Raw genomic sequence first — 12611 nt, 5'->3', positions numbered from 1 at the left:
CGGTCTCTGGCCACACTCCGTGTTCACCCGGCCTGTGACCGCGCATTTCTATCTCTGGCACCCGACCCCGGGTGGAGTCTCCAAACCCAGCAGATTCCTGCAGTACACTTCCGCACCTCTCCTCCCGGGGGAAGAAGGTGAGTCTCCCCAGATCTGCCACTTGTTTGGTCCCTGCTGGAGGAGCAGTGGCCCGACTGTGCCGCGGATCACGGTTTATGGCAACCCCAAGCTGAGAGCCCGTGCCTTGGCTCCGTCTCTGCAGCCGGCTTCCCCGCTCCGATACCTGGGAGCTCTGCCACACTCAGGCACCCCCGGTCTTTCTGTGACCCCAAGGGTCCTGAGACCACACTGTCCTGCGAGGGTTTCACACCCCGCTTAGCCACCGGAGTGACGTCCCTCAGCAGAGCAGACTTCTAAAAGTTCTGATTTTATGCTCCGTGGTTCTATCACTTGCCAGAAGCGGCTGAAGGAGGCCCCTCCCCCGCTGTCTATCCTCCCGAATATTGCCTCGGATTCACTTCTCCGCACGTCCTACCTTCCAGAAAGTGGTCGCTTTTCTGTTCAGAGAGTTGCTGCTGTTCTTTTCTTCGATCTCCTGTTGAGTTCGTAGGTGTTCAGATTGGTTTGATCCCTATCCAGCTGAATTCCTGAGAGGAGACGAAATCCAGGTCTCCTACTCCTCCGCCATCTTGCTCCACCCCTGTCTCAAGATACTTTTAAAATTTCATTTTTAGTTCTTTTATTCAATGTTTCAATGTTGTTTAGTTCCCACATAAATGTGAATTTCCCCATTTGCTTAGTGTTACTGATGTTTTGGTTCATTCCATTATGGCTGGAAAAGGTGCTAGCAATAACTTTGATATTCTTAAATTTGTTATGACTTGTTATGAACTATCATGTCATTTGTTTTGGAGATGTTTTTTGACCTCTTAGGAAGAATGTATATTCTGTTTGATGGAAAGTTCTGCCTACGTCTGTTGAGATCCATTGAGCTACAGTGTCACTCAAATCAGCTGTTTCTTTATGATTTTCTCTCTAAATTTGTGTTCATTATTGAGAGTTGGTATTGAAGTCCTTGCTTATTGTTGTTTTGTTAGTTTCTCCTTTCAGATTATTAATTTTGAATGATTACTTTATATGTTCAGGTGTTCTGATATTAGGTGCATATATATTTATTGTTGAATTGAGCCTTGTACCATTATATAATGATTTTATTTGTTCCTAGAGATAGTTTTTGACATTAAGTCTATTTTGTTTTGTAGAATTACAGCCATTCCAGGTTTCGTTTTATTATCGTTTGCATGGAGTATCTTTTCCATCCCTTTGCTTTCAGCCTGTTTCTTAAAACTAAAATGAGTCTCTTATAGATAGCATACTGCTGAATTAAAAAAAAAAAAAATCAGTCACTCTTTGACTTCTGATTGGGACATTTAATCCATTTACACTAAAATAATTATTGATAGGTGAGGACTTACTATTGCCATTTTGTTAATCGTTTGGTCTGTTGTGCTGTCCTTATTTTTCTCTCTTCCTCTATTGCTGTCTTCCTGCATTATTTTAGAACTTCTTAGTGACTTGCTTTGATTCTTTTCTATTGGTCTTTTCTGTGCCTATTACAGGTTTTTTCTTTGCAGTTAGCTTGAGATTTGCATAAAATATCTTGGAGTTACAGCCATATATTTTAAGTAGATATGAACTTTAATCACACACAAAACCTCTCCACTTTTATTCCACTTAGTGCACTAACACTTTGTGTTCTTGTAGAGTTTGCTTATTTTTATATTGTATATCCATTAGTGTATTTTTATCTTCTAACTTTTATATAAGGGTTAAAAGTAATTTTTTGTCCTCTTCTAGAAATATTCTTTCTTTGGCTTCCAGGACTCTACATTTTACTGGTTTTCTTGTCATCTCTCAACCTACTTCTCTGCTTCTCTTGCTGGATCATCACTGTATCTCATTGCTAGGCACCCTTTTGTCTTTAAACTTTCTGCTTGCATGACGTAACCTATCTCAGTAGCTTTAAGTTGCATTTATGTAGTGCTCTCATCACCCTCTATTCACTCCGTAATGAAGAAGGGATCCCTCGCCCTAAGTACTATGATGGTTGAACACATGACACCCAACACTGGTCAGAAGAGATTGGCAACTGTTTATTAGTCAAGTATATTTACACTTTGGTGAACAAAGACCCCGGAGATCATGAAGGGCCACATGGATGCTGCACAAGGGAATGAAGTGAACTAGCAGGGGCTGTGGGAGGCAGACTCTGTGATAAGAGGAAGGTTGTGTACCCCAGGCTTCCCATGGGTGGATGTGATTAACTTGTTTGAATAATTCTGCAGGCTGTCAGATAAGTAAAAATTCTTGGGTTGAATATCAGGTGAGGTGCAGCTCATGCAGGTGATGGGGGTACTAGCTGGTTGAGAAGTCATTACTGCTGGGCAGGATCATATCTGGTGAGAGCAGGAAAACTCATGGTTAGGTCTTTGGAGGCTATAAGGCTCAAAGATATTAAGGGAGCACTTAAAATTTAGGTGTTACAGGGGCACCTGGGTGGCTCTGTCAGTTGGGCATCTGACTCGATTTCAGTTCAGGTCTTGATCTCAGGGTCATGAGTTCAAGCCACATGTTGGGCTCCATGCTGGCTGTGGAGTCTACTTCAAAAAAATGTAAGTGTTATAATATACATACCAATTATTCCTAACTCTGTATTTCATTCTAAACCTCTCCTATGTGCTCCATGTTTTTTTACCCAACTGCGTCCATGACATTTGCCAGAGATGTCTCATAAGCAAGTTAAACCTAACATGTCCCAAAGTCTTAATTTCCTTCTCTACTACTCTTTTATTGAAGTATAATTGACACACAGTATCCTCTTAGTTTCAGGTGTACATCCTAGTGATTTGATATTATTATACATTATGAAATAATCCTGATAAGTCCAGTTACCACTTGTCGAAGTTACCACAATATTATTGACTATATTTCCCATACATCACATGACTTATTTATCTTATAACTGCAAGATTGTACCTCCTAATCCCCTTTACCTATTTCTCCCACCTCCCAATCCCTCTCCACTTGGTGAACCGACAGTTGGTTTCCTGTACTTATGAGTCTGTTTCTGCTTTGTCTTGATTGTTCATTTGTTTTGTTTTTTAGACTCCACATGTAACTGAAACAATACAGTATTTGTCTTTCTCTGGCTTATTTCAATTAGCATAATGCCCTCTAGGTCCATCCATGTTGTAGTAAATGCCAAAATTTAATTTTTTATGGCTGAGTAATATTTCATTGTATATATATACCACATCTTTACCCATTCACCTATTGATGGGCACTTAAGTTTACCTTTGTATTTTGACTATTGTAAATAATGCTGCAATGAACATATTGGTGCATATATCCTTTCAAATTGGTTTTTAATTTTCTGCAGATGTATACCCAGAAGCAGAATTGCTGGATGGTATGGTAGTTTTATTTTTAATTATTTTGGGAAACTCCATCCTGCTTTTCATGGTGCCTGCAGCAATTTACATTCTTACCAGCAGTGTACAAGTGTTCTCTTTTCTTCACATCCTCACCAATACATTTTATTGTTTGTCATTTTTATGATAGCCAATCTGACAGGTTTAAGGTGATATTGCATTGTGATTTTCCAATTCTCTGATGACCAGTTATGCTCAGCATCTTTTAATGTATAGCTGTGTATCTTCTTTGGAAAAAAAAAAGTTTATTCATGTCTTCTACCCATTTTTTAATTGAAATTTTTGTTTTATTGATATTAAGATGTGAAAATTTTTCATATATTTTGGATATTAACCTCGTATTGGGTATATGATTTGCAAATATCTTCTCCCATCCAGTAGGTTACCTTTTGTTCTGTTATAGTTTCTTTTGCTATGCAAAAGCTTTTCACTTTGATCTAATCCCCCACTTGTTTATTTTAGCCTTTTTTTTCCCTTGCCTGAGGAGACTGCACCAAAGATAGATTGCTAAGATCAATGTCAAAGAGCTTATACTTATGTTTTCTTTAAGAAGTTTGATGATTTCAGGTCTTAATATTTATTTTTGTGTATGGTGTAAGATAGTAGTCTAGTTTCATTCTTTTGAATGTCACTGTCCAGTTTTCCCAGTCCTTACTTTTGAAGAAACTGTCTTTCCCCATTGTATATTCTTGCTTCCTTTGCCATAGGTTAATTGACCGTATATGTGTGGGTTTATATCTGGGCTCCCTATTCTATTCCGTTGGTCTACATATCTGTTTCTGTGCCAATACAATACAGTTTTAATTACTTTAGCTTTGTAGTATAGTTTGAAATCACAGCATGATACCTCTAGCTTTGTTCTTTCTTAAAATTGCTTTGGCTATTTAGTATGTTTTGTGGTTCAATATAAATTTTAGGATTTTTTGTTTTAGTTCCATGAAAGATGCCATTGCTTTTTTGATGGGGATTGCATTTAGATTTATAGATTGCTTTAAGAAGTGTGGATATTTTAAGAATATTAATTCTTTTATAAGTATGGTGTATCCTTATTTTTTTGCCATTTTCAGTTTCTTTCATCAGTGTCTTACAGTTTTCAGAGTACAAGTATTTTACCTCCTTGGTTAAATTTATTACTAAGCATTTTATTCTTTTTGGTGCAATTATAAATGGAATTGTTTTCTTAATTTCTTATAGCTCATTATTAGTATATAAAAATGCAACTAATTTCTGTATGTTCTGTATCTTGTACTTTATTTAATTTATTAGTTCTGTTGTGTGGGGTGCATTTTGAGAGTTCTTTATATATAGTATCATGCCATCTGCAAATAGTGACAGTTTTAATTCTTGCTTTCCAATTTGGATGTGTTTTCTTTTTCTTGCCTAATTGTTGTGGCTAGGACTTCTAATACTATGTTAAATAAAAGTGGCAGGAGTGGGTATCCTTTTCTGATTCCTGATCTGAGAGGAAAAGCTTACAGCTTTTCACTATTGAGTATAATGTTAGCTGTGGGTTTGTCATAAATATCCTCTATTATGTTGAGGCATGTTTCCTATATACCCACTTTGTTGAGAATTTTTATCATAAATGGATGTTGAATTTTGTCAAATGCTTTTTCTGCATCTATTGAGGTGACTTTCTGATTTTTATCCTTTATTTTGTTAATACAGTATAGCATGTTGTTTGATATGGAGATACTGAACCATCCTTAGATCCCTGGAGTACAACCCACTTGATCATAGTATTTAATCTTTAAAACATATTGTTGAATTCAGTTTGCTAATGTTTTGTTGAAAAATTTTACATCCATATTCATCAGGGATATTGGCCTGTAATTTTCTTTTTTTGTGATGTCTTTGTGTGGTTTTGGTATTAGGGTATACTGGCTTTGTAAAAAGTTTAGAACCATTCCTTCCTCTTCAATTTTTTGTACTAATTTGAGAAGGATATGTACTAACTCTTTAAATATTTGGTAGAATTCATCTGTGAAGCTTTCTGGTTCTGGATCTTTGTTTTTGGGAGTTTTAAAATTACTTATTTCATTACTTGTAATTGGCCTATTCACATTTTCTATTTTTTTCTCATTAAACTTTTTTATTTTATTTTTTTAATTTTTAAACATTTTATTTATTAGAGAGCACAAGAAGGGTGAGGGGCAGAGGGAGAAGCAGACTCCCCAGTGATCAGGGAGCCCGATACGGGGCTCAATCCCAGGACTCTGGGATCATGACCTGAGCCAAAGGCAGACACTTAACCAATTGAGCCACCCAGGCACCTTAAACTTTTGCTTTAATGAATCCCAAAATTCTGTGACAGATTTTTATCAAGTTGGTTCCATTAAAAAGTACTGATTTTAAAACTAATAACTTAAAACTGTTACTCTCTCTCCCAACAAATGGTCCATAAAACATTCTCCTTTCCTTTTAAAGGTTTTGCAATGCATCATTATCATTAACCAATCTTTTACTATTAATTAGCCAACTGACACAAATAGTTCAGAGACTCTTCTTCCAGCACTGATTAAGACTAGGACGGCAGGTATTGGGGATAATAATCATTTAGCCTTCTGAGCTTTCTGGGCAGACTTGGTGACCTTGCCAGTTCCAGTTGCCTTCTTGTCCACTGCTTTGATGACACCCACAGCAACCATCTGTCTCATGTCATGAATAGCAAAATGGTGAAGAGGAGGATAGTCAGAGAAGCTCTCAACACACATAAGCTTGTCAAGAACCATATCAATGATGGCAGTATCACCAGATTTCGAGAACTTAGGGCCATCTTCTAGCCATTTCCCAGAGCAACAATCAATCTTCTCCTTCAGCACAGAAAAGTTGCAAGCATTGTGAGCTGTATGACAGTTCATTACAGGTGCATATCCAGCACTGATTTGGCCTGGATGGTTCAGGATAATCACCTGAGCATGAAGCTAGCTGCTTCCATTGGTGGGTCATTTTTGCTGTCACCGGCCACATTGCCACAATGAACATTTTTGACAGATATGTTCTTGACGTTGAAGCCCACATTGTCCTCTGGACAAGTCTCAAAGCTTCATGGTGCATTTCAACAGACTTTACTTCAGTTTCAACATTGACTGGAGCAAAGGTGACCACCATGCCAGGTTTAAGAACACCAGTCTCGACTCACTCAGCCCACAGGCACAGTAGCAATGCCACCAATTTTGTAGATGTCCTGGAGGGGCAGACACAAGGAATCATCAGTCCGACGAGTTGGTGGCAGATTGCAGTCCAGAGCTTCAAGCAGTGTGGTTCCCCTGGCATTCCCATCTTTACAGTGACTTTCCATCCCTTGGACCAAGGCATGTTAGCACTTGGCTCCAGCACGTTGTCAGCATTCAAACCAGAAATTGGCACAAATGCTATTGTGTCAGGGTTGTAGCCAATTTTCTTAATGTAGGTGCTGACTTCCTTAATGATTTCCTCATATCTCTTCTGGCTGTAGGGTGGCTCAGTGGAATCCATTTTGTTAACACCAACAATTAGTTGTTTTACACCCAATGTGTAAGCCAGAAGGGCACGCTCATGGGTCTGCTCATTCTTGGAGATATGTGCTTCAAATTCACCAACACAGCAACAGTCAGGACAGTACAGTCAGCCTGAGATGTGCCTGGAACCATGTTTTTGATGTCTTTGTGTTCTGGGGCATGAATGATGGTCACATAATACTTGTTGGTCTCAAATTTCCACAGGGAGATATCAATGATGATACCACATTCACCTTCAGCTTTCAGTTTATCCAAGACCCAGTCATACTTGACGGAGCTCTTTCCCATCTCAGCAGTAGTGGAGACTTGTCCAAATCTGTGTCCAGTGATGATGAGACAATGTTGATGAGTTTTCCCTTTCCCATTTTGGTTTAGGTTTAGTGGTGGTTTTCATGACACCTGTGTTCTGGCTGCAAACTCATTGTGAACAACAACATTTTCTATTTCTTGACTAAGTCTTAGAAGGTTGTGTGTTTCTAGGAATTTAGATTTTCTATGTTTTCCAATTTATGGCATAAAATTGTAGTAATCTCAGGATCCTTTGTTTTTCTGTGCTCTCAATCATAATTTATCTCTTTTCATTTATGTTTTTTTTTTTTTTTTTTTTTTACTTGGCCCTCTGTCTTGAGGTCTTGTTGAGTCTGGTGAGAGGTTTATTGATTTTGTTTATCTTTTCATAGATCCATCTCTAGTTAATCTTTGCTATTTTTTAAATCTCTATTTCATTGATTTCTGCTCTTATCTATTATTACTTTCTGCTTACTAACTTTGGGCTTTGTTTTTCTAGTTCCTTTAGGTGTAAGGTTAACTTGTTTATTGGAAAATTTTCTTGTTTCTTGAGGTAGGCCTTTATCATTGTGAACTTCCCTCTTAGAACTGCTTTTGCTGTGTCCCATAGATTTTAGCCTTTTGTATTTCCATTTCATTTGTCTTCATTCTTGTCTTTGATTTCCTCTTCAACTTCTTTGTTGACACATTTGTTGTTTAGTAACATGTTTAATTTCCATGTGTTTGTGTTTTTTCCAGTTTTCTTGTAATTGATTTCTAGTTCCATAGAATTGTATTTGGAAAAGACGCTTGATATGATTTCAATCTTCTTTAATTTATTGAGACTTGTTTTGTGGTCCAACATGTGATCTATCCTAGAGAATGTTCCATGTGCACTTGAAGAAAGTTTGTCTTCTGTTTTGGGATGGAATGTTATAGATAAAGATAGATCTATATCTATAAAGTCCAATTTGTCTAATGTGTCATTCAAGGCCAATGTTTCCTTACCGATTTTGGTTGGATGATCTATCCATTGATAAAAGTAGGGTATTAAAGTTTCCTAGTATTCTTGTATTGCTGTCAATTTCTCCATTTATGCCTGTTAATACTTGCTTTACATATTTGGCTTTTGTTACGTTGGATGTATATTTACAAGTGTTAAACCATCTTCTTTGTTGACCCCTTGATCATTATGTAAAGCCCTTCTTTGTTTTCTGTTAATCTTTTAGTGTCTATTTGGTCTGATAGGAGTATTTCTACTCCAACTTTCTTTTTGTTTCCATTTGCATGAAATAACTTTTTCTATCTCTTCACTTTTAGTCCACATGTGTTTCTAGATCTAAATGTGGTTTCTGATGGGAAGCATATAGATGGGTCTTGTTTTTCTCATCCATTTAGCCACCCTATGTTTTTTGATTGGAGCATTTCATCCATTTACATTTATAGTAATTATTGATAGATATGTACTTATTACCATTTTGTTAATTGTTTTCTTGTTTTTTAGCTCTCTATTCTTTTCTTCTTCTCTTGGTCTCTTCCCTCATGGTTTTATGGTTTTCTTTAGTGTTATATTTGTGTTCTTTTCTCTTTCTTTTTTGTGTATCTATTGTAGGTTTTTGTTTTTTTACTACCATATATATATACATATATATATATGTATATATATGTGTATATATATGTGTGTATATATATATATATATATAAGCTGATATTCACTTTAGTTCCTTTCCTTCTCTGTGTAGTCCCTCTAGCATCTGTTGTACAGAGGCTGTTCAGTCAGCCCTCAGTTCTTCTTCATAAGGAATTGCTCTATATAAAGGTGTAAGTTTAGTGTGTCCATGGCAGGAGTTGAGTTTAGGGTCTTTCTGCACCACCCTCTTGGACCACCCTTCTTCACAAAGAACTTTTTTAAAATGTAGATTATATTTATTGTATTATAAATTACACTAAGAAGTTTTAGGTATGTTTATTCATTTTGAAATGATGACATTATTATATGTTAACACAATTTTCTGAAAATTTCAGAAACAACTATTTAGGTCAAAAGATAGGCTTTTTTATTTTATTTTATTTTTTACAATTTTACAGGTATCTTTAATGACAACTTAAGAGAAAAAGCCAGATTTTCGTATCTGCTTCTATATTCAGTTTATTGCCACATCATATATCATGGAGCTCTGGAGAATCTCACTGTGCTCGAATGAATGAATGCAAGTGAAGAAGACTAATAACATCTTAATGTTGTCCCTGAACTGTTTGAGATTTCTGGTCTAGATCACCACCTGTGTGTTGAGTGGAAGTGTCATTGGAGTGGTATCAGAGAGGTAACAATCAATAGATTGAGTTATAATCTAAGTTTTAAACCCAACATATAGCATTATCCATCACTATTTGTTAAACTTTTATGGGCCTTAGTTTCTTCCTTTATAAAATGAAGATATCATACCTCTCCAAATTTCCTTGTGATGATAATACATATGATATCACAGTTGTAAAGTGGCTGGAAAAAAAGTTGGCAGAGCAGAGAAATATAAGAGTTTAATTGCTTCTTACCACCATTGCCATCTCTGCCTCACAAAATGAGTAATGGATGCAAAATTTTCTTTTCAAACATCCTCTTTCCTAGTAAATTTAGTTTTTCATTATGCCCTTAAGGCTAGAGGAAAAGTATTGGACAGATGAGTGGTTTTGTAATGGTCTCTATTTTTATTGCAAATTATGAAGATAGGTGAAAAATTCTATAATTTTTGGAAAAACTGTTTTTCCTGAAATTCAGTTATTTATATAATATAAAAAATTCAGTCGCACTCTATTTCATTGTCTCTATTCACTGAAAAAGAAGAGATTAAGTGGTTGTGTCAGCAATTTAACTGCCCCTAGCAACAGCTCTGTGGCAGTAAGAATGTCTTTTATAACAAGGTGTTCCCTATATAGAATCAGAGATTAATGTCATGACAATTTTCTTGTCTTACAGCCCCACAACATTACTGTCATGTTCAGCAAAGTCTGGCTTCTAGTAAAATTGAGAGGCTCATAATGTGCAAAACACCTATAAGTTATATATTTTGTCATGCAAATGAAAACTTTAATGTTTCAGATAGTAAGAGTTGTTGTTTCTTTATGTATTTAATAGGCTACAACTTAAGGACAATAGTTGTGCTAATATCTAAATCCCAGTAGTCTTCAGTAAATCCTGAAGTTAATAATTCTGAAAGTATTTAGAACGAGGGAGGGAGATTAGCTAGTACTACATCCCTACACCCACATACTCATACTCACCAGCTACTCACATACCTAAATACACACACACACACACACACACACAGTAATATGAGTCAGAATTTAAAGAATCTGTAGTGATAGGTAGTTATCCTGTCCTTTATCATGCTCTTAATAATCTGATACTCCATCCCTACTTATTTTAGAACAGGGGTTCTCAGACTTGAACTTACAATGGAATCACCTGGAGGGCTTATTAAAACATAGATTTCTGGACACTAACCCCAGAGTTTCTGATTCAGTAGGTTTGGGATGGGGTCCTAAAATTAGTATTTCCTACAAATTCACAGTTCCAGGGACTATACTTTGAGAAATACTTACTACAGGATCCTGATAGATACTGTGTTTTCAGATAGTGATCTCAACTCAGATATACCATACATCAAACATTTACTCACTGTGTCACCTAGGACAGATTTATTTCTCTATGCCTCAGTTTCTACCTCTGCAAAAATGGGAATAACCTATCACAAGGCTATTGCAAGTATTACTTGAGAGAAGGGGTTTAAGCATGGTGCCTGGACTGGTGAGTGATCTATAGTGGTTAATGTTTTAAAGAATTCTCTTCAATTCAAAGTTTGTGTGTGTGTGTCTGCAGTGTGGATATTTTATGTTGATTACTGAAAATAAGTCTGTAAGATTTAAGTACCCAACTGACAGGTGGAGAGTCTCGCAATGCAATGAAAATTGAAGCTGATTTATTTTTTACATGCCAGAGAGAGCAAACTACCTATTGTATCTTTCTTATTTTTAATTAAATTTTTTTTTGAAGATTTTATTTATTTATTTGAGAGAGAGAGTGAGAGAGGGAAAGAACACAAGAGAGGGGAGCGGGAGAGGGAGAAGCAGACTCCCTGCTGAGCAGGGAGCCCGATGCGGGACTCGACCCCGGGACTCCAGGATCATGACCTGAGCCGAAGGCAGTCACTTAACCAACTGAGCCACCCAGGTGCCCTGTTTTTAATTAAATTTTAATACTAGCTTTTCCACAGACCCTATAGTATTTGGCTCAAACTGAATTGCGTAAGTGCCTTAGCAGTTATAAGATAAATCAAGTTTTTTTCTGTATATATTTTCGATGATCTCACCAAATGTGGAGTCTCTTCAGGCCTTCACATTGTCATCAGTGGGAGTGAAGAGTGGATACTGGGGCTTTATATATTCTTGGTAAGACCTCCTGTTCCCTGCTCAGTAGCACTGACTTCTTCCCCACCACATCCTGCTTAAGGACCCAGAACTAACCAGACTGTGCCCTTCCCTCTTGTCTCTATCACTAGCTCTGTGAACCACATTACCAAGTCCTCTCTCATCATCTGTATTCATCCATCATCCCAGTAATTCTTTTTACTTGTAAAACCTTTCTCCCTTATTAACTTCCCAAATCTTCCATTGAGTATTCTGGAACCCAATGTCTATTATGAGCAAAAACCTCTGAATTCTTAACCTCTTCACCAACTTTTCTTTTCTTTTTTTTTTTTTTTACCTCCTTGCTCTCTGAAACTTGATTCTCCCTAAAGAATCAGCTTCCTGTGACCCCTATGAAGGGGGAGATGTTTTCCCTTCTGCACTCTACTGCCCCTGGACCTAGACATAGGTAGATTCCCTTGGTACCTTTCAGTCCACTCCCATTACTCTCCTTAAAAATATCTAGTCTCAAGTTCAAATTACTAGATTATGCCATTCATTACTGCACTTTGTTGCAAGCATCTATTGACCCCTGGTCTCTCTCTCATACACCTTTCTTCAAACTCTCATTATCTAGCAAATTCATTCTTTCTCTCTCTTTCCCTCCCTTTCTCCCCTTCTTATATATATATGAAAAAGTATATATAAAAATATATATGAATGAATTTTCTAGGTATATATAATATATATAATTATATAATTTGTATACAGAGAGCTAGAATGAATTTTCTATATAAATACAATTTTAACAATTTTATAATCCACTTCTCTGCTATCTCAGTTCCTTGACCTCCTGTCCTCCACTGATTTTGTCCTTTACCCTGATTCAAGTACTCATTTCTATGGTTATAACCTAGTTCACTCCCCTGCCCATAATCTTCACTTTTTT

At 36.7% G+C, this 12611-nt stretch overlaps 1 pseudogene; it reads right to left on the bottom strand.

Moving 5' to 3' along the window:
• Positions 1–5758: 5758 nt before the first annotated feature.
• On the bottom strand, positions 5759–7322 carry LOC102735065 (elongation factor 1-alpha 1 pseudogene; annotated as a pseudogene).
• Positions 7323–12611: the final 5289 nt, after the last annotated feature.

The sequence above is a fragment of the Leptonychotes weddellii genome, chromosome 9, assembly GCF_054177405.1.
Source record: "Leptonychotes weddellii isolate Sample4059 chromosome 9, ASM5417740v2, whole genome shotgun sequence".
NCBI classification, from domain to species: domain Eukaryota; kingdom Metazoa; phylum Chordata; class Mammalia; order Carnivora; family Phocidae; genus Leptonychotes; species Leptonychotes weddellii.
This window is presented reverse-complemented; position numbering and strand designations above follow the sequence as displayed.